Source organism: Eucalyptus grandis, chromosome 1, assembly GCF_016545825.1.
Source record: "Eucalyptus grandis isolate ANBG69807.140 chromosome 1, ASM1654582v1, whole genome shotgun sequence".
Lineage (NCBI taxonomy): Eukaryota > Viridiplantae > Streptophyta > Magnoliopsida > Myrtales > Myrtaceae > Eucalyptus > Eucalyptus grandis.
In genome coordinates, this window is record NC_052612.1 from 2,874,385 (window position 1) to 2,894,256 (window position 19,872).

General features: G+C 37.0%; 1 long non-coding RNA gene across 1 annotated transcript; it reads left to right on the forward strand.

Annotated features, from left to right (window-relative positions):
- Positions 1 to 14,138: 14,138 nt before the first annotated feature.
- Positions 14,139 to 16,293, forward strand: LOC108956789. The gene is made up of 2 exons (XR_001983129.2): positions 14,139 to 14,267; positions 15,745 to 16,293. It is a non-coding gene; the product is annotated as an uncharacterized LOC108956789 (long non-coding RNA).
- Positions 16,294 to 19,872: the final 3,579 nt, after the last annotated feature.

Genomic DNA, 19,872 nt, shown 5'->3' on the forward strand with positions numbered 1-19,872 from the left:
TGAATTAATATATCAATTTTAGCACACCTTCATTTTTTTTTGTCAAACTTCAATTGATGGAGAGTGAATGCTTACCAAGTAAAAGTGCACAACTTTTTAACAAAAAATTGAAAAAAAAAATCCATAAATATTTACTGACATAAATCCGGGTGTGTGATGAAATAATTATAAGATTGAACTTATTATTCAGAATGACTTGATGAGCAGATGAAAAGTCTTTTGAGAAATATTAAATCCCTTGAATTGAGGCCAATGAAAGATCAAATTTGTTTCAAGATAGCTTTAGCTTTTATTATACTCCACTAAACTTTTGTTTTATAAATTGATAGTCCAAAGTGTCGTCCAGCTTTTTGAAATCAGACCTCCGTCAATCTTAGTTTCCTCTTTACAGGTGTGGTCATTAATCTCTTCTATTTCCTCTGTCAATCTCCAATTGTAATGGTGCATATAGTGGCAAAAAAGACCTATGCCTTCCATCTATGCCCATTAGATAACAGTTTTACCCCATCTTACTCATTAAAGAGAATAGTACCTATCAAGGATACAATGACTATTTCAGGGGACGACACCACATTCAAGTTTTGGGCTTTATATAAGTATAAATAAATAACGTTTAGGACTTCAATAGAACTTCTTTCGACCATAGAAATTTACGAACTCTAATTCCACAACATTTGCAGAAGCTGCTTCCATGTCTATATAGTACCGATAATCACTAATTAATCTTTTAGATCACTATGATTCTTAAAACTACTTTTGTTTCAAATATAGTGTGTTTATCTGTATATTTTGGGTTCTAAGTTTTATTATCTATTTTACTATAATATATAGGACGAGTAGCGATGATAAGGACTTTCGTACGAAGAGGAGTCTCGTCTCTTCAACGAAAAAGTTGTGGCCGGAGCTACTTCGTTGCAGAAATAGCGGTTCCCCAGATATTAAGCAAAGCGGGTCTTGTTATGGGCCACAAAAAAACAGAAGTCTTGCTGGTGTTGACTAAAGACCTCATTGTCCAAGTAAGTCTTTTTATAATGGTTTGATTTATCTAATTGAAGCCGTTGCCGACCAGAATCGCACCAATAATTCAAACTTATCAAGCTAACTTCATTGACCAAAAGCAGTATCAAGTGGAAAGTTCAATGTTCTCTAGATTATCGGGCGAACGGGATCCAAAAACCTTTCACTTTTTCTAGAAGTGATTTTTAAAAAATGAAAAAGAAAATGAGAACTACTCACAATTTCACGCTTGTATCTATTTTTATATATCTATAAATTCACTTGCTAAACTGTTAAATAAAGATTTGATCATATCAATTAATATATCAATTTTAGCACACCTCTGGACTTTTTTTTGTCAAACTTCAATTGATGGAAAGCGTCATTATCAAGTAAAAGTGCACATCTTTTTGCAATTTTTTTTTTTAAAAAATTGCCATAAATGTTAGCATAAAGCAATTTCTTGGGTACCTAAACCTTCATTCACAGCGAAACTGCCGACAAAATTTTAGTTGAAAGAAGCGTGCAAGGTGGGAGAGGTATAAAGCATAGTGACAATGGAAGTGTTGAACCAACCCAACCTAAAGCAATAAATCAAAGAAAAAGACGATGGGGTCATAATAATGCTTTTAGCATGTCTTTTGTGCTGTTCGTAAGATTTTAGTCAAACGAAGTAGCTAAGATTAAAAAAAAAAAAAAAAAAAACATGAGGATGCATGTCGGTGGTAAGACATAACTACTTTATCATGTCTTGCCCCTTCTTTTCTTGTGCTACGAGGAATTTCTTTTCTTCATGAAATTCATTAAAAATAATCATTGAGATCTTAAATTACTATCACTATCTTCATTTTTTCATTCTGACCACAACAATCTCTGAAAATGAAAATGGCCTTGGCCCAATGCCTTGGCATTGACACAGCCCCTTATTGTTAATAGGCCTGGCTTGGTGCAGCCCCTCACGGGCTCGGGCCCAAGAGGGCCGGTCTGTGCAGGGTCTGGGCCGGAATGGCCCATTTACCATTCTTAGGGTTGGGATTTGTTAATGTACATGTTAGGAGAAGGAAAATGCTGAAGTTCAAGTCTTTTGCAAACTTTGTTTAAAGCCGAAGAAATGTAATGCACGAGTATAATGAGTCAAATTCAGATTTTGAGGAAGAAAGAAAATTTCAATGTGCAATTCCTGGTGTAGTATAAATACCGATAAGTAATGGTCTTGGTAACAAACCAATAATATGTAATGTGGCATAAGAAAATTGACGAAGAAAAGAAAAAGATGTCCTAGAATTTGGGGTAGAATTAAGGATGTTAATTTATTTATTTTTTGCCAAGGGAAGAATGTTAGTTCAATGTAATATCTTCGACTATCAAACACGTATGTTTTTGGTTTGAGTACTTATTATCGGAAATAGATCGAGTGGTAAAAAATAATATTCCTCAAAGCTTATAAAAGTGCAAAATGTAACTGGTTCTTCAGTTCAGTTTACTGCTGCTTTTAGCTCCTTTTTGCTGATGTTGGTTTGCGAGGAAGATTGTTTTGCTTGAATCTTTGATTTTCTTAAGGTAATAAAGTTCAAGATGAGAATTATGGTAAAAGTCGCGGAATTTTGGGGTTGCGTTAACTCATTGTTATGACTCATATAAAAGATGGTCAAGGAATCGTTGTGGGAGTAGATGTGAAGTGAAATAATAGTTTGTATTTGTCTCAATATGTCAACCATCAGAAGATTTTCCTAATTTTGAGTTTCTTGCACCACCTAAGCTAATTCTGTTCCATTCTATTCTGATGTATTTCTTCCAGGTTTAAGTGAAATATTTTGGCCAAATCATGGATAGCTGGTTGTCTATTGGTACCTGAAGAGGGTGTGCTGCTTATGGATCAGACTTTCTGGAGTAATTGATGTGGAGAACTGCATTTCAACTGAAGGTGTAGTTGTAGTCATTCCACTCTTACTCTGACCTTGGCCAAAAATAGAAGGAAACGAAAACCCTAAAAATGGAAGGCAAAAACTGCTACAAGTCATAAATGACATGGAAAAGGAGAGAAATTGACTAATTAATGTAATGTGAGGGGAATATGAGAGACAAAATTGATGTAAATGTGTGTTGATGGTTCTTTTTTTTTTTTTTCTGTAAGTTCCAATTGATCACAAATCAACCGTTGTGGTTGTTCTGTAGTTAGGCTACTACGGCTAGTGATCTCAGTGTGGGCTCTGATATTTAGGAATGAAAAGTGTAAATAATTTCCATATCAATGAATTGCTTGAGTAGGCATTTCGCTTGCTGGAGCTTTATGAACTTTATGGACATGGAAAAACCTACAGGTCCCTCCTTTTGTGGTCTAAGGCGTCCTAAAGAATGTTTGTCCTTTATTCTAAAGTGATTGGATGTTGTTTATTTAAAATGAAGTTGCGAACCCTCCTTTCCTCATGTCTCACTAATTAAATTTTGGTTTCTGAAGAATACCTACTCCTCACTTTGGTAGATGGGAAGTGTGCTCATCTTTCCATGCATGCATAATTGTAGAAATTTTATCTAGTCCACTTTCCCGTAGGCGGTTTAAAAATCCAAGCACATATACCTGGATTTTGATTAAAATCTTCTCTAAACTTTTAGCTAGTGTATATAGTTGAAGTCATACGAACCTAGTTTAGTATCCGATAGGTAGGCGATACCACCTATCATGAAGACTTACGAGTGTAAACTCGTCTATGAAGTGTTCACTGTCTGTACGTGTGAAATAGGGGGATTTCGAGAAAATTTCAAGACTGGTGCAATTTCATTTTGTGTAGAATTTCACCAGAGAAGGGTCATGCAAGATAGAGGTGTTTTTCTTTCCATGGTAAACTCTTGTGATATCCTCGGATCAGTCGGATCGGAACGGACCAGTAGGAACATTTGTAATTGCCAAGGCGAGTCCAAGTTTGCAATAGATGATAAAATGGGCTAAACTAGGCCTAAAAGGAATCCTGCTTCATGTATAAAAATCCAATGTCCCTACTTTCAATGGTTTAGAAATGGGCTGCTTATCCCGTAAGATACGTATGACTTTGGAGAGAAATTGGAGGTGTTGGGAAGATATTATCTCCTACTAGCATAAGAGCAATTAGGGCCTATAATTTAACTATTAAGCAAGTTTGACATTAGATTGGGCCATTTGTACGACAGGGTATTGTGTAAGTGAATGTGTGTGCATGCATGCGCGCGTTTGCTTGCCACAATGCATACAAATGCAGAGTCTAGTGCCGATATCGTTGCTTCATCTTGTTTAAATAGTAGAAGAAATTGGCTAATTTTACTACGTTCTTGATTGAATTGTGTCAATCACTATTTTCCACTCTTTTTTTTTTGGTCGTGAAACGGTTCTTAGAGTGCATTATATTGAATTTCCTTTCTTTTTATGAATGTTTCTGGAGTTCTACGTTAATACTTTACTGATAAATTGTTAAGTCATTGGATTTGGTTGCTCCGTTGTGTACAGCAAGTCCTATCTAATTAGATGTGTGAACTCACTCCCTCATGTACAAGAAGTCTGTATATGAGAGCAAGGCGTCATGGGCTGCTGATGGTCCTGTTTTCTGGGGTCGCCCACGGGCTTCTACTGTTCCATTTTCTTCCTTCTCCCAGCCCGACTCTTATCAGAAGCGAAGCATCATGTCTCCATCCGGTGTCAGCACGCCTCGAATGGTGGTCAAGAAGATCCTGGCCAAGCAACAACACGAGGGCAAGGTGCTGCCGTCCGAAGAAGCATTGGCAGGTTTGACTTTTCCATGCTCTCTCTTCTCTGTTTCTTCGTACATTTGATTCGATTTTTCAGTGGGCACATAACTTTTTCCGGGCAATTTTCATTTCCTATTGTTCTCTTCTGTTTGCGAGATCCTAAGATTGTGAACTTGCACGGGTGGTTGGATTTTCAGGAATGACTTGAGGAACTAGGATCCCTTTCTCATGCTGGATGAGTTCTCAGGTTTCCGACTGAAAGACGTCTATTCTGTTTTTGGTTGTCTAGCGTGATGCTCGCGATTATTGGTGTTTTTTTTTCCAATCAGCCCCCAATAGCTTGTCGAATTTTGCAGCGTCTCCTGCAGCTGGATTTCCTGATCACCCACACGGAGGTTCACACCTATTCCTTCCTTTGTCACTCTTGGATTGAAACGACAAATGCTATTCAGTGTTGACTCAACTCTTGTTGTTATCCCATCTCAATGGACCTCTCTCCGTCCCTCCCTTCTTGCTTTTTTCATTTGTTTCCTTTGTTAATCCATGGAGCTCGTCCAATGAGATGAAGAGGATTGAATTTCTGATTTTTCTTTTCAACCTTTCTACAGTAGACGACAGCAGGGAGAGGAATCATCCGCTCGGAGATGCCTGCGGGAGGAGGAGTGAATAAAGGGGATCCAGCTTTGGATTAATCTGTCCTCCGGAGACAAGATGCATGAGCATCTACCGATCTTCTTCAACTTCTCTCCGCTCCCGATAACAACAAATGGACGTGGTGTGTGTACCTTTATTGTCCTTGGTAGGGGGACTCGTCATACAGATTGTTCATTGAATTTGCCTGGAGTCTACAAGGTGATGCCGTCAAGTTGGGGAATATTTCTTTCCACGACATCTTTAATAACAATGTTTCTTGCTCCCCAAAAGAGAAAAAAGAGGGGAAAAGAAAAAGAGAGAAAAAAAAGGAGTGACATTATCTCATTTTGAATTTGGAAATTAGTGTGCAGTTCTGGAATCTGTTGTGAGCCATGGATGGGATAGTTCACATGTTTATAGGTTCGATTCTTAATTTCCTATGGTAATTGCGCTTGTCGACTCCGTAGATTTACACCCTTAATTTCTACAATAGAAACATTACAGTATGGAAACAGCTGACTTCTCTGTGTTTTTTATTTTAATGGCTAGTTAGTGAATATGCAAGGAATGGTGTTCTATGTTTGTTGGTCGAACTGCAGGATTGGACCACAGCATCGAACTAAGTCAAGCCTGATCTCATTCAACCTAAGCCAAGCTCAGATTTACCAAGAATTCAACTTCAGCTCATTCTTTCTTTCTTTTTGTTTTTCTATTAACCCTTTTCTCTGAAAGCATAACTCCTTTTATTGTTTTCTTCAAGAAGAGACACATGTCACCACCAAAAGGTTTCTATAGCTAAAGGGCCGTGCCTTTCCGAGGAGGACCTCCTAAGATCGCTAAGATTCCCAACAAGAACTCTTCCGGAACGTTTCAAGGGTGGACGATACGGTCATTACGCCAAGATCTAGAAGTCTCCTGTAGTTGGTAGGTTTGGCAGTATGATCTCGTTCGCCGGATGAAAAGTCGATCAATGGATGTAATCTGATGGCCTCTAGTATAAGAAGGGGTGCATTCCCTCTCATTTGAATTCTTCCAACCATTTCAGCAATACCCGTCATTTGAATTCATCCAATCATTTCAACAATACAAAGTTCATTTCTTTCTAGAGTTTATCCCTCTAGAAACTTTTTTTCACTACAGCAATACAAAGTTCCTTTCTTTCCAGAGTTTATCTACGATCCGGGAGAGCGATCGAGCAAGGCTTGGCTTAGGCGATCCAAAAAAGCCTAAGTCGCTGCACGGCCACGATCCCAATCAATCGGCACACACAGATCTAAAAACACAAGCATGCACTAGACTATCAACAATCGAAATTAAACATATGTTCCTCGCAGCAGATTTCTCATTCTCATAGCAAGAGTTGCGCCATTAGTTATCATCTTCGGCCTTTATTGTTGATGGCCACAGGTTCCGTAGAATCATCAGGAAGTTCAGGAGGTGCAACAGTGGCAGTGTCTATAGCGGTTGCAACGGAGGTTTTCGTAGAATCATCAGGAAGTTTAGGAGGTGCGGCGGCTGCAGCGGTTTCCGCAGATTCATTAGGAAGTTCAAGGGTGCAGCGGTTGCGGCAGAGGTTTCCGAGATTCATCGGGAAGTTCAAGAGATGCGGCAACGGCTACGACGATTGCAGCGGAGGTTTCCGTAGAATCATCAGGAGGTGTGGTGGCTGCAGCAGAGGTTTTCTCCTTTAATTGGGCGGTAGTTCAAGGGGTTCTGCCATTGGATGTTGATGGCCGTAGGTTTCCGCAGAATCATCAAGAAGTTCAGGAGGTGCGGCGGCTATAACGATAGCGACTACGGCTGTGGTTGCAGTAGAGGTTTCTACAGATTCATCAAGAAGTTTAGGAGGTGCGATGGCGGCAATGGCTACAATGGCTGAGGTTTCCGAGAATCATCAGGAGTTTAGGAGGTGTGGCAGCCTGCAGTGGCAATGACTAAAGCAAAGGTTTCCGTAGATTCATCAGGAAGTTTAGGAGGTGCGGCGGCTACGGCGGTGGCGGCGGCGAAGGCTTCCGCCTCTAATTGGGCGGCAGTCTGAGGGGTTTCCATTGTTGGATGCCGGAGATTTCTATAGAATGAGGTGTTGCTTCGACAGAGGTTTTCAGCTTTAGGGTATCGGACCGGGGGTTTCTACCTCTAATTGGCTGCGAGGGGGTTGCAGCGGCAGATGTTTCCGCCTCTAATTGGGCGACGGTCCAAGGGGTTTCCACCGTTGGATGTCGAAGATTTCTGCAGAAGGAGGTGTTGCTTCAGCGAAGGTTTTCGCCTTTAGGGCGGCTGATCGGGGTTTTTCGCCTCTAATTGGCAACAGACTAGGGGGTTTCCGCCTCAATAAATGCATATTTTAGATTTTATGTTTTGATTTCACGTAATTACTCACTTCAATATATTGCCATGTGTCAACTAGACGCCTTCTTTAGCCGACGACTTTTGGAGCCAAGTGAAGCTAAGGAGAATAAGAACTGTTTCGCAACGCTATTATTAAAAAAAAAAAAAAAAAACTCATTTGATGACATCGATTAATTAAGAATCTTCCACGAATCGACTAATTCTTTAATAAAATCTCAAAATTAGGATCCTTCCTGATCTTGTTTCCAATTTTTTTTTATCTAGAAACACTCTAACTTTAAGTCTCTTGTTTCTACTCTAAATTTTATTTTTCCTCACAAAAAATCCCAAACTTTAAATCAAATCTCAAAACTATTTCAAACTTTTTTTTATCAAAGAAAAAAAAATCACCAGCTTTTATTCATTTACCTTGAACTTTTTTTGGTTTTAAAATAATCACCACCTTCCAGACTTATTTGAAATCTAACCTTGTAAACCCTTGTCATTAGTTGATTATGAATATTGGCGAAATTAGGGACCATGGAGAGTAATTTTTTGGACTATGGTGTTAAAGTAAATTGTTTAGATGAAAATAAAGTTTGGAGTAAATTTAGGACTTGACTTAAGGATTGAATCTTTTTAAAAAGGAATTAAGCCTAAAATTATGAACCTTAAAAGTTTAAATTCGATACTTTGTTAAATAGTGTACCGTAACAGGCCAAAAAAAAGGGAAAATTTCTTTTAAAAAAAGAAGAAGAAGATCTAAAGTGGACGTTATCTCAAATAAAGACCTGAAATGGTAAATCAATCTTAAATAAGAGTACGAAGTGCTCAAGTTAGTTTTAAATAAGGGTTCAAACTTGTCATATAGCCATATCCTCATGGGATTGTTTTTTCCCGATACCTAGATAGGAGCAATTTCATCCAAAATTTGTAACAAGGTAAAAAAATGCTTAAAATTCATAAAACAGAAAAATTGCAAATTGAACTCTGAGTTCGTCAATGATCGAACTCTCAGTCCGTCTATTCTCCACTCTATTATGTGTACTTCCTATCTTGATGCCTCAACTTTGTCGCCCAGCAGCAAATCGCTCCTTGCCCCCTTGAAAGTCCGTCGTCTAGAGCTCCATTATCTGCTAGAGGAGCGGGAACATTGATTCCATGTAATGAGTTTAGAGAGGCCGTTAAATCTATTGTCAACACCTAATTTGAAGTTTCGAATCTTTTCATCCAGTGTTAGCAATTATTGAGCGTTATGATCTTGTGCTATCATGTGATCTCAATAAAATTTGAAAGCTCAATATGTCATGTTAGAGCATTAACTTTTTTTCTCTGTCGACGGCCTGTGATCTACGAGCTCAGCCTCTCCTTCGCTAGAAGAGCTAGTGAAGTGATGGAGCATGTGTGTGATGTGTTTAAGTTCGGACAATGTTCATGACCGGCCTCCCCGACTATGTCAAAGAGAATCTACTCAGCCTCGCTACAAGGCATAGCAAGTGAACTTCAAAGGCGAAAAAGCCCACGGGCTTTGCGCTGTTCTTGACAGCTCAATGAAGTTCTTCATTAATGTCATTCAAATGTCACTTTCATTCACTCTTTTTCAATGGCCAAAATAAAGCTTGAGATCATCTCTCTTTATCCATTATAGAAATTTTATTTGAATTGTAGTATTTAATAAATATGTTGAACGACGAACTGATACATTAAAACTTATGAGCTTCTCTATTACCTTTTCTTGAAACAATTTCAAATTACATGGACTTTACATAAAGTTATATTCATTTTTTATTTTCTACTCAATAGATTTGCTTTGACAGATATGGGACATATCAAAATAAGTGGATTTGAAAAGAAGCATTTGAAATTGAATGAAATGTCAATATGCATGTTTCAACTAAGCTAAACTTTTTAACTTCTTTTTCTCATAAATTATTGTGATAGTTATACTTAATGATCATTGAGCGAAAATTCGTATAACAGGCTCCTTCAAAATATTTTAACATAACTTAAAATGAGTAAATAAACTGACTACTTATTCACATGTTGAAATATGTTGTACTTCAAAATACGAAAGAGATATACTTCTCTCTAACTTTTTTTAATTAAATAAATAAGTTATGTATATCAATAAGTTTATATGTTTTCACTTTTTTCAGTTTTTAAAATGAATAAGAGATAAAATTGGAAGGGATAAATGTATCGAAAGGATGATGATAATTATTTTGAAAATATTTTGTCTATTTTGAATTCTTCTCAAATTTAAAATCAACAAGAGATTAATATTAGAGAATAAAGTTGATATGCTTTCTCTTTAATCCGCTTTCTTTCTTGAAATTCGAACTCCATAAAAGATTCGGAAATTACAAATCAATAAAAAAAATATTTACTGGGCGAATGTGAGCCAGTTGACGTGCCTCGCCATATGATAATCTGGAAAGCAAAGTATACTGCCAACGGGGCGATCCGATTTCAACAACAGAATTTTTGAATTTCTAAATCAAAGCTCCAGATCATCTCTTTTTATCCATTAGCTATATTTTATCATTATTGTAGTACTTAAAAAAATATTCCAACAACAAACTAATATAGTAAAGCTTACGAACTCCTCTCTTTATATTTTTTATAATCAATTTACAATTATTTGAACTTTACGTAAAACTATGTTCATATTTATTTTCTACTGAATAATATTTGCTTTTAAATAACTTAAGATACATTTAAAATAAGTGGATTTCAAAAGGACCTTTAATCGAATGAAATGGCAATATATCAAATTTTTAACTTCTTTTATTAATAAATAAGTGGTGTTGTAATATTTAACTTTTCTTAAAGTAGATTAGTGTTAGTGTAGTTTCTGTATTTAATGAACATTAAGCAAAAAAGTTATAACATAAGCTATAAATCCAAATTATGTAAATATTAATTGTGTAGTCATTCCCATCTTGAAATATTTTTCAAATTATAAATCTTATTCATTTGTTTGATAAGATTATTTCCATTTATAATTTAATTTTCAATTTACTGAATAAATTATCCATCAATTTATGTGTATATCTTCAGTTTTTTGAATTATAAGATGAATACTAAAAAAAAAAAAAGAATTATAAGATGAATAAGAGATAAAAATTGAAAGGGAAAAATATTTTGGAAAGATAAGATTTATGATATGCAAAATATTTTGTCTCTTTTTAATACATTTCGAAAGGATAATAGTTATAATCAATTAATAAAGTAACAGCCGGTTGCTCGTTTTCCCGCAATTAAAGACCATCCTAAAAATCCCCCACCAGCTAGCAAGGAAGGATAAGAAAATTGGGAGATAAAACATATCAATACTTTTAAGCTTCTCTTTAGATGAGAAGTTACTTTTCTTTTTTGCCCTTTTTGAATTTACACAGTGTACGCTTCACGCAAAACTCTTGATCACATGAAGTCTAGGCTTGGGAACATTACCGACATAGTTATAGAAAATCAATAAGCCCTTATGCGATCCTACTCTCTTTAAATTTTTTTTTCTTTAAATATCCATTGAAATTAGAGCGAGAATCGGAATGACAAATCAAGAGGAAAATGCAAAAACTCCATTAGAATATTTAAATAATAAATCGCGACTAGACTAAGCGTGAGAGGGAGTATTAAAATATTTAAATAATAAACCATCAGCTAAAACTTTTAGAATAATTGACAGTGGTACCACTAAATTTTACAAAACCTTAAAAGTAGCAAAATTACTTTCTGAACCTAGGCGTAAGAAAAAACAAAAGACCGAAGTAAAGAAAATCTACTGTGCAAACGCTGACCCCGCTTCCTCTTGCTCTCACCGATCACCAATCCATCCGATGTCAGCACGCCCCGAATGGTGGTCAAGAAGATCCTGGCCAAGCAACAACACGAGGGCAAGGTGCTGCCGTCCGAAGAAGCATTGGCAGGTTTGACTTTTCCATGCCCTCTCTTCTCTGTTTCTTCGTACATTTGATTCGATTTTTCAGTGGGCACAGAACTTTTTCCGGGCAATTTTCATTTCCTGTTGTTCTCTTCTGTTTGCGAGATCCTAAGATTGTGAACTTGCACGGGTGGTTGGATTTTCAGGAATGACTTGAGGAACTAGGATCCTTTTCTCATGCTGGATGAGTTCTCAGGTTTCCGACTGAAAGACGTCTATTCTGTTTTTGGTTGTCTAGCGTGATGCTCGCGATTATTGGTGTTTTTTTTTTCCAATCAGCCCCCAATGGCTTGTTGAATTTTGCAGCGTCTCCTGCAGCTGGATTTCCTGATCACCCACACAGAGGTTCACACCTATTCTTTGCTTTGTCACTCTTGGATTGAAATGACAAATGCTATTCAGTGTTGACTCGATTCTTGTTGTTATCCCATCTCAATGGACCTCTCTCTCTCTCTCCCTCCCTCCCTTCTTGCTTTTTCATTTGTTTCCTATGTTAATCCATGGAAATCGTCCAGTGAGATGAAGAGGATTGAATTTCTGATTTTTCTTTTCAACCTTTCTACAGTAGACGACAGCAGGGAGAGGAATCATCCGCTCGGAGATGCCTGCGGGAGGAGGAGTGAATAAAGGGGCTCCAGCTTTGGATTAATCTGTCCTCCGGAGACAAGATGCATGAGCATCTACCGATCTTCTTCAACTTCTCTTCGCTCCCGATAACAACAAATGGACGTGGTGCGTGCACTTTTATTGTCCTTGGTAGGGGGACTCGCCATACAGATCTCATTGAATTTGCCTGGAGGCTACAAGGTGATGCCGTCAAGTTGGGGAACATTTCTTTCCATGAACATCTTTAATAACAATGTTTCTTGCTCGCCAAAAGAGAAAAAAGAGGGAAAAAGAAAAAGAGAGAAAAAAAGGAGTAACATTATCTCATTTTGAATTTGGAAATTAGTGTGCAGTTCTGGAATCTATGGTGAGCCATGCATGGGATAGTTCACATGTTCGTAGGTTTGATTCTTAATTTCCTATGGTAATTGCGATTGTCGACTCCGTAGATTTACACCCTTAATTTCTGCAATAGAAACATTACAGTATGGAAACAGCTGACTTCTCTGTGCTTTTTATTTTAATGGCTAGTTAGTGAATATGCAAGGAATGGTGTTCTATGTTTGTTGGTCAAACTGCAGGATTGGGCCACAGCATCAAACTAAGTCAAGCCTGATCTCATTCAGCCTAAGCCAAGCTCAGATTTACCAAGAATTCAATTTCAGCTCATTTCCTTTTCTTTATTTCGTTTTGTTTTTCACTTAACCCTTTTCTCTCAAAGCATAACTCCTTTTATTGTTTTCTTCAAGAAGAGACACATGTCACCACCAAAAGATTTCTATAGCTAAAGGGCCATGCCTTTCCGAAGAGGACCTCTTATGATTACTAAGATTCCCAACAAGAGCTTTTCCGGAACATTCCAAGGGCGGACGATACGGTCATTACGCCAAGATCTAGAAGTCTCCTGTAGTTTGTAGGTTGGGTGGTATGATCTCGTCTACCGGATGAAAAGTCGATCAATGGATGTAATCTGAGGGCCTCTAGTATAAGAAGGGGTGCATTCCTCTCATTTGAATTCATCCAACCATTTTAGCAATACAAAGTTCCTTTCTTTCCATAGTTTATCTAGACTTTCTTTCACTACAGCAATACAAAGTTCATTTCTTTCCACAGTTTATCCCCTAGGAACTTTCTTTCACTACAGCAATACAAAGTTCCTTTCTTTCCAGAGTTTATCCCTCTAGCAAAAAGTAACATCGTGTGACAATATTATGTGGAAGCTGTGGCAAAACCTACTGGAATGGCAATTGCAACGAAAAGAGAAATTTATTCTTTGACAATCACCAATATACAAGGCAATCGCAACGAAAAGAGAATTTCATTGTTTGACAATCACCAAGATAGCAAGGCAGTCGTAACGAAAACCATTAATGCTACCAGAGCTATAATGGCCGTATACAGGGATGCCCGTTGTATGTATTCGTTATGCCCAAAAACTCCAAATAAAAGAACGAGGATTGTAATGCAAACCATGAAGTGAAAGACATATGCAGCATAGCGAATTCGACATTTTGGATTGTGCTTCGAGACGTATATTTACCATCATGCTGATGGCAATCAAGAGGACGTTACCGGCTACCGAACTTGTGGAGAAGAGGACTTGTTCAGATGGTGCCCCAGCGGGGTCCTGCTGTATCGCCGGAGTCAAAGATTGTGCCCCAGCGGGGTGCTACTCTGTCGTCGGAGTAAAAAATCGTGCCCTAGCGGGTCCTGCTGTGTTGCCGGAGTCAAAGATCGTGCCCCAGCGGGGTCCTGCTCTGTCGCCGGAGTCAAAGATCGTGCCCCAGCGGGGTGCTGTGTCGCCGGAGTCAAGCTAATAAGTTTATGTTGTAGGCTTTTAGCCTTTAGATCAATGAAAAGATGCGAACGTGCTGAGTGCATCGAACTTTTGAGTGATTAATCTCTTTTGACTAGTTTTGCAGCATGAAAACTAATAGTAATATTGGAAATTCAGTTTCAGGTTTCAGTTCTTCAGTTTGCTGGTTTTCTCTTGCCATGCTACGTAATGGCCAGATCTTGGTACATACAAAGCCGTAGGAGACAGGTACATCATTCTGTTCACTTGACTGAATAATTAATTTGATGCTGAGAGCATTAGAGATGACTTTATGACGAACGAAAGATGTGGTTTCTTTATCTTATGTAGACTAGGAATTAAATAATGTTGCATCGCAACTGATCAGAAGAGTGTTGATAATACGGGATTGCTCAAAGATTTTCATGTGTTGGGGTAAACAAAAGAAGGAAAGAGGAAAGAGAAGATACATTTTTTGGTTAATTGCAAATTTCCCCAACCTGGTGTCTCTTGCAGTTGCAAAGAGCTTCCCATCCTTTATATCTTTGCAATTATTCCTTCAACCTATGGTTTTTTTTTTCTTTTGGGGGGGGCAAATAGGCCCTTGTCTTAAAATTTTCTAAAATACCTTCCCGACCTTCTGAAATGAAAGACTCCATTACGTTTGTGTTTTTGTCATATTTCCTGTCAGTGAGAAGGAAAGTGCCACAATCTTGAAAGTTAGAAATGTTATATAGAACTAATTTAAAGATCAAGATCTGCATTTAATATCTTTGAAGTCTTAAAAATGTAAAGTTACAAATATTTTTTGGCAGCTGGAATTGATAATCACGGGATTGTTTACCTTCTGTAATGCATTAATATGCTGTATTTTCGGAAAGTTTGAAATTTTGAAGCAAAATACCCAGTTTCACAGTTAGGTCTATCTAAGAATCTTTTAGTAATTTATGTATTCAAAATGTAGAAAGGTGGCAACTCTGCATTCATCAAGCCAAAAAAGGTAATTTACTTTTTAAGACAAAATAAAATATATATGAATGAACAATGATACAATCAATCTTCTACAAAACTGAAAACAAACGGAATTAAGGATTTTAATAATTTTTAGTGGAAAATGCACATGTTAACATGTTTTAAATGGCATTCTTTAAACTATCTGTCTTTTGTTATGTCAATTTAGGCAGAGGGAAAATACTGTTACATATGGTAGTGGGAGGTCTTTCCCTATCTCAAAGGTTGGGGGTGCTTGTCAAGATTTAGAGGGCAGGGGTTTTTGCTATATACCTCAAAGGTTGGGGGAATTCCCAATTAACCTTACATTTTGACAGATTATTAAACCTGATTCTTTGTGTCTAAATAATGAGATGTGTACATGAAGATTTGATGACTTCTGTCTAAATTAGTTCAGTTTACTGCCACTTTTAGCTCCTTTTTTGCTGATGCTGGTTTGGTGAGGAAGATTGTTTTGCTTGAATCTTTGATTTTCTTAAGGTAATAAGGTTCAAGCTGAGAACTATGTTAAAAGTCGTGGAATTTTGGGGTTGCGTTAACTCATTATTATGACTCATATAAAAGATCGTCAAGGAATCATTGTGGGAGTAGATGTGAAGTGAAATAATAGTTTGTATTTGTCTCAATATGTCAACTATCAGAAGATTTTCCTAATTTTGAGTTTCTTGCACCTAAGCTAATTCTGTTCCATTCTATTCTGATGTATTTCTTCCAGGTTTAAGTGAACTATATTGGCCAAATCATGGATAGCTGGTTGTCTATTGGTACCTGAAGAGGGCGTGCTGCTTATGGATCAGACTGTCTGGAGTAATTGATGTGGAGAACTGCATTTCAACTGAAGGTGTAGTTGTAGTCATTCCACTCTTACTCTGACCTTGGCCAAAAATAGAAGGAAACGAAAACCCTAAAAATGGAAGGCAAAAACTGCTACAAGTCAGAAATGACATGGAAAAGGAGAGAAATTGACTAATTAATGTAATGTGAGGGGAATATGAGAGACAAAATTGATGTAAATGTGTGTTGATGGTTCTTTTTTTCTTTTTCTTTTTCTGTAAGTTCCAATTGATCACAAATCAACCGTTGTGGTTGTTCTGTAGTTAGGCTACTACGGCTAGTGATCTCAGTGTGGGCTCTGATATTTAGGAATGAAAAGTGTAAATAATTTCCATATCAATGAATTGCTCGAGTAGGCATTTCGCTTGCTGGGGCTTTATGAACTTTATGGACATGGAAAAACCTAGAGGTCCCTCCTTTTGTGGTCTAAGGTGTCCTAAAGAATGTTTGTCCTTTATTCTAAAGTGATTGGATGTCGTTTATTTAAAATGAAGTTGCGAACCCTCCTTTCCTCATGTCTCACTAATTAAATTTTGGTTTTTGAAGAATACCTACTCACTTTGGTAGATGGGAAGTGTGCTTTCCACGCATGCATAATTGTAGAAATTTTATCTAGTCCACTTTCCCGTAGGCGGTTTAAAAATCCAATAAATATGTACCTGGATTTTGATTAAAATCTTCTCTAAACTTTTAGCTAGTGTATATGGTTGAAGTGATACGGACCTAGTTTAGTGTCCGATAGGTAGGCGATACCGCCTATCATGAAGACTTACGAGTGTAAACTCATCTATGAAGTGTTCACTGTCTGTACGTGTGAGATAGGAGGATTTCGAGAAAATTTCAAGACTAGAGCAATTTCCTTTTTGTGTAGAATTTCACCAGAGAAGGGTCATGCAAGATAGGGGTGTTTTTCTTTTCACGGTAAACTCCTGTGTGATCCTCGAACCAGTAGGATCGGACCGGTCGGAATATTTGTAATTGCCAAGGCGAGTCCAAGTTTGCAGTAGATGATAAAATGGGCTAAACTAAGCCCAAAAGGAATCCTGCTTATGTATAAAAATCCGATGTCCCTACTTTAAATGATTTAGAAAAGGGCTGCTTATCCTGTAAGATACGGATATCATAGAAGCACTCGGTGACTACTAGCTCGCAAACGTCAAGATTGGAAGCACCATTTGAGTTGGGACCACAATAACCATGGCCCAATTCACTTTTTTGGTCGAAGCCCAATTCGTCTTCCTCCTTCTTCTTTTTTTGAAGTTGAGCCTCTTACTTCTCAATAGGATTTTGATTAGGCTGCTTTGCACCAACTTGATCCATTCTTAATGGTGATGCAACAAACGCCAGGCGCAATGTTTAGGAGTTTGTATTTGATGTCTATTAGTAATTATTAGTCATTTTTAAAATGTGTTCTGATGAAAACTATTAACAAGTTGCAAATAATGACTGACCTGTTTTTCATTTGCAGATTGTGTAACGTTATAAATCTATTGCAGATTGAACCAAAATGGGTAGAATGGAAAAAAAAATCATTTACTTAAGCAAAAGAGCCATAACATAAGCTATCTCCCCAAATTATACTAAAAGCTTTTAAATTAAGTAGATAAATTGTGTACTTATTCATATCTTGAAATATTTGATATTGCAAAATATAAATCTTATTCATCTAATAAGTTTTGTCTATTCTTTCCAACTAAAATTTTGATTCAGGGAATAAATTATGTATATGCAACTTTTTCAATTCTAACATTAATAAGGATGATATCTAAAACTAATAAATATTTCGAAAGGATAATCGTTATATTTCTCAAACATTTTCCATGAGGAAAAATGTTGGAAGAGATCAATATTGGACTCTTTATGCACTTCGTTATTTGAAATTAGAACTCGATAAACAATTGTTACTCGTTAATATCATAATAGATAAGAAGTTTCTTTTACTTTTTAGCCCTTTTGAACTAACACAACGTAGGCCTCATGCAAATTCGTCCTCTAGCTAGCGGAATTACCAATTTACCCCTGAAGAGGTAAAGCTTTGCACTTAATTTCAGTTTAAGTGGATTAAGCAATTATTTTTGGAATAACTTAACGACCTATCACCATAGGTGTCTAATTGTGTAACCAACCTTAGAATTTCCAGTATTTGCAAATTAGGCCCAATAAATGGTGAAATTACAAGTTTGCCCTTAAAGTTTCAAAGCATTACTTAAATTGTCCGTATTAAGCAATTGCTTCTAACCATAAAATAACTTCTAATCATATTAAGATTTCTGATTTTGTAATAAGACCCTGTAATTTTCAGTATTTGCAAATACGTGCCCTAACTCTGTGGAATCATGGATTTGCCCCTAGAGTTCCAAAACTATTCAATTAAGTCCAACTTTGTGGTTAATTCACTATCAATCATTCTAAGCTTTCTGATTCTGTAACTAGTCATCAGAATTTCCAGATTTTGTAAATTCATCCATAAACTTTGGGAAATTGCAATTTTGCTGGTAAAGTTTTGAAAGTAATTATTCGAACCGATTGGGTTTCCTTTAATTAATCTAACTTAATGAATCCATAATTAACATTTTAAATCATAAAATCATTCTCAAATTTATAAAATTGTACTCAAACATATTAATTTTTTTTTCTAAAATATCACTCTTAAATCAAGTCTGTTGACGATTTTAAAATTTAAACATTGATGGAGGCTGCCGTTAGTTAGCTAAAAGATTTGAAGGCCGAAGAGTGTCTTACTTGTCATTGGTAGGTCGACTCGCCATACAGATTGCTCATTGAATTTGCCTGGAGTCTACAAGGTGATGCCGTCAAGTTGGGGAACATTTCTTTCCATGAACATCTTTAATAACAATGTTTCTTGCTCGCCAAAAGAGAAAAAAAGAGGGAAAAAGAAAAAGAGAGAAAAAATGAGTGACATTATCTCATTTTGAATTTGGAAATTAGTGTGCAGTTCTGGAATCTATGGTGAGCCATGGATGCGGTAGTTCACGTGTTTGTAGGTTCGATTCTTAATTTCCTATGGTAATTGCGATTGTTGACTCCGTAGATTTACACCCTTAATTTCTGCAATAGAAACATTATAGTATGGAAACAGCTGACTTCTTTTTTTTTTTTTAATGGCTAGTTAGTGAATATGCAAGGAATGGTGTTCTATGTTTGTTGGTCAAACTGTAGGATTGGGCCACAGTATCAAACTAAGTCAAGCCTGATCTCATTCAACCTAAGCCAAGCTCATATTTACCAAGAATTCAATTTCAGCTCATTTCCTTTTCTTTATTTCTTTTTGTTTTTGTATTAACCCTTTTCTCTCAAAGCATAACTCCTTTTATTGTTTTCTTCAAGAAGAGACACATGTCACCACCAAAAGGTTTCTATAGCTAAAGGGCCGTGCCTTTCCGAGGAGTACCTCTTACGATTGCTAAGATTCCCAACAAGAGCTCTTCCGGAACATTCCAAGGGCGGACGATACGGTCATTACGCCAAGATCTAGAAATCTCCTGTAGTTGGTAGGTTGGGCGGTATGATCTCGTCTGCCGGATGAAAAGTCGATCAATGGATGTAATTTGAGGGCCTCTAGTATAAGAAGGGGTGCATTCCCTCTCATTTGAATTCATCCAACCATTTCAGCAATACAAAGTTTCTTTCTTTCCAGAGTTTATCCTCTAGAAACTTTCTTTCACTACAGCAATACAAAGTTCCTCTCTGGAAGCAATACAAAGTTCCTTTCTTTCCAGAGTTTATCCCTCTAGCAAAAAGTAACATCATGTGACAATATTATGTGGAAGCTATGGCAAAACCTCTTTGGAATGGCAATTGCAACGAAAAGAGAAATTTATTCTTTGACAATCACCAATATACAAGGCAATTGCAACGAAAAGAGAATTTCATTGTTTGACAATCACCAAGATAGCAAGGCAGTCGTAATGAAAACCATTAATGATACCAGAGCTATAACGGCCGTATACAGGGATGCCTGTTGTATGAATTCGTTATGCCCAAAAAC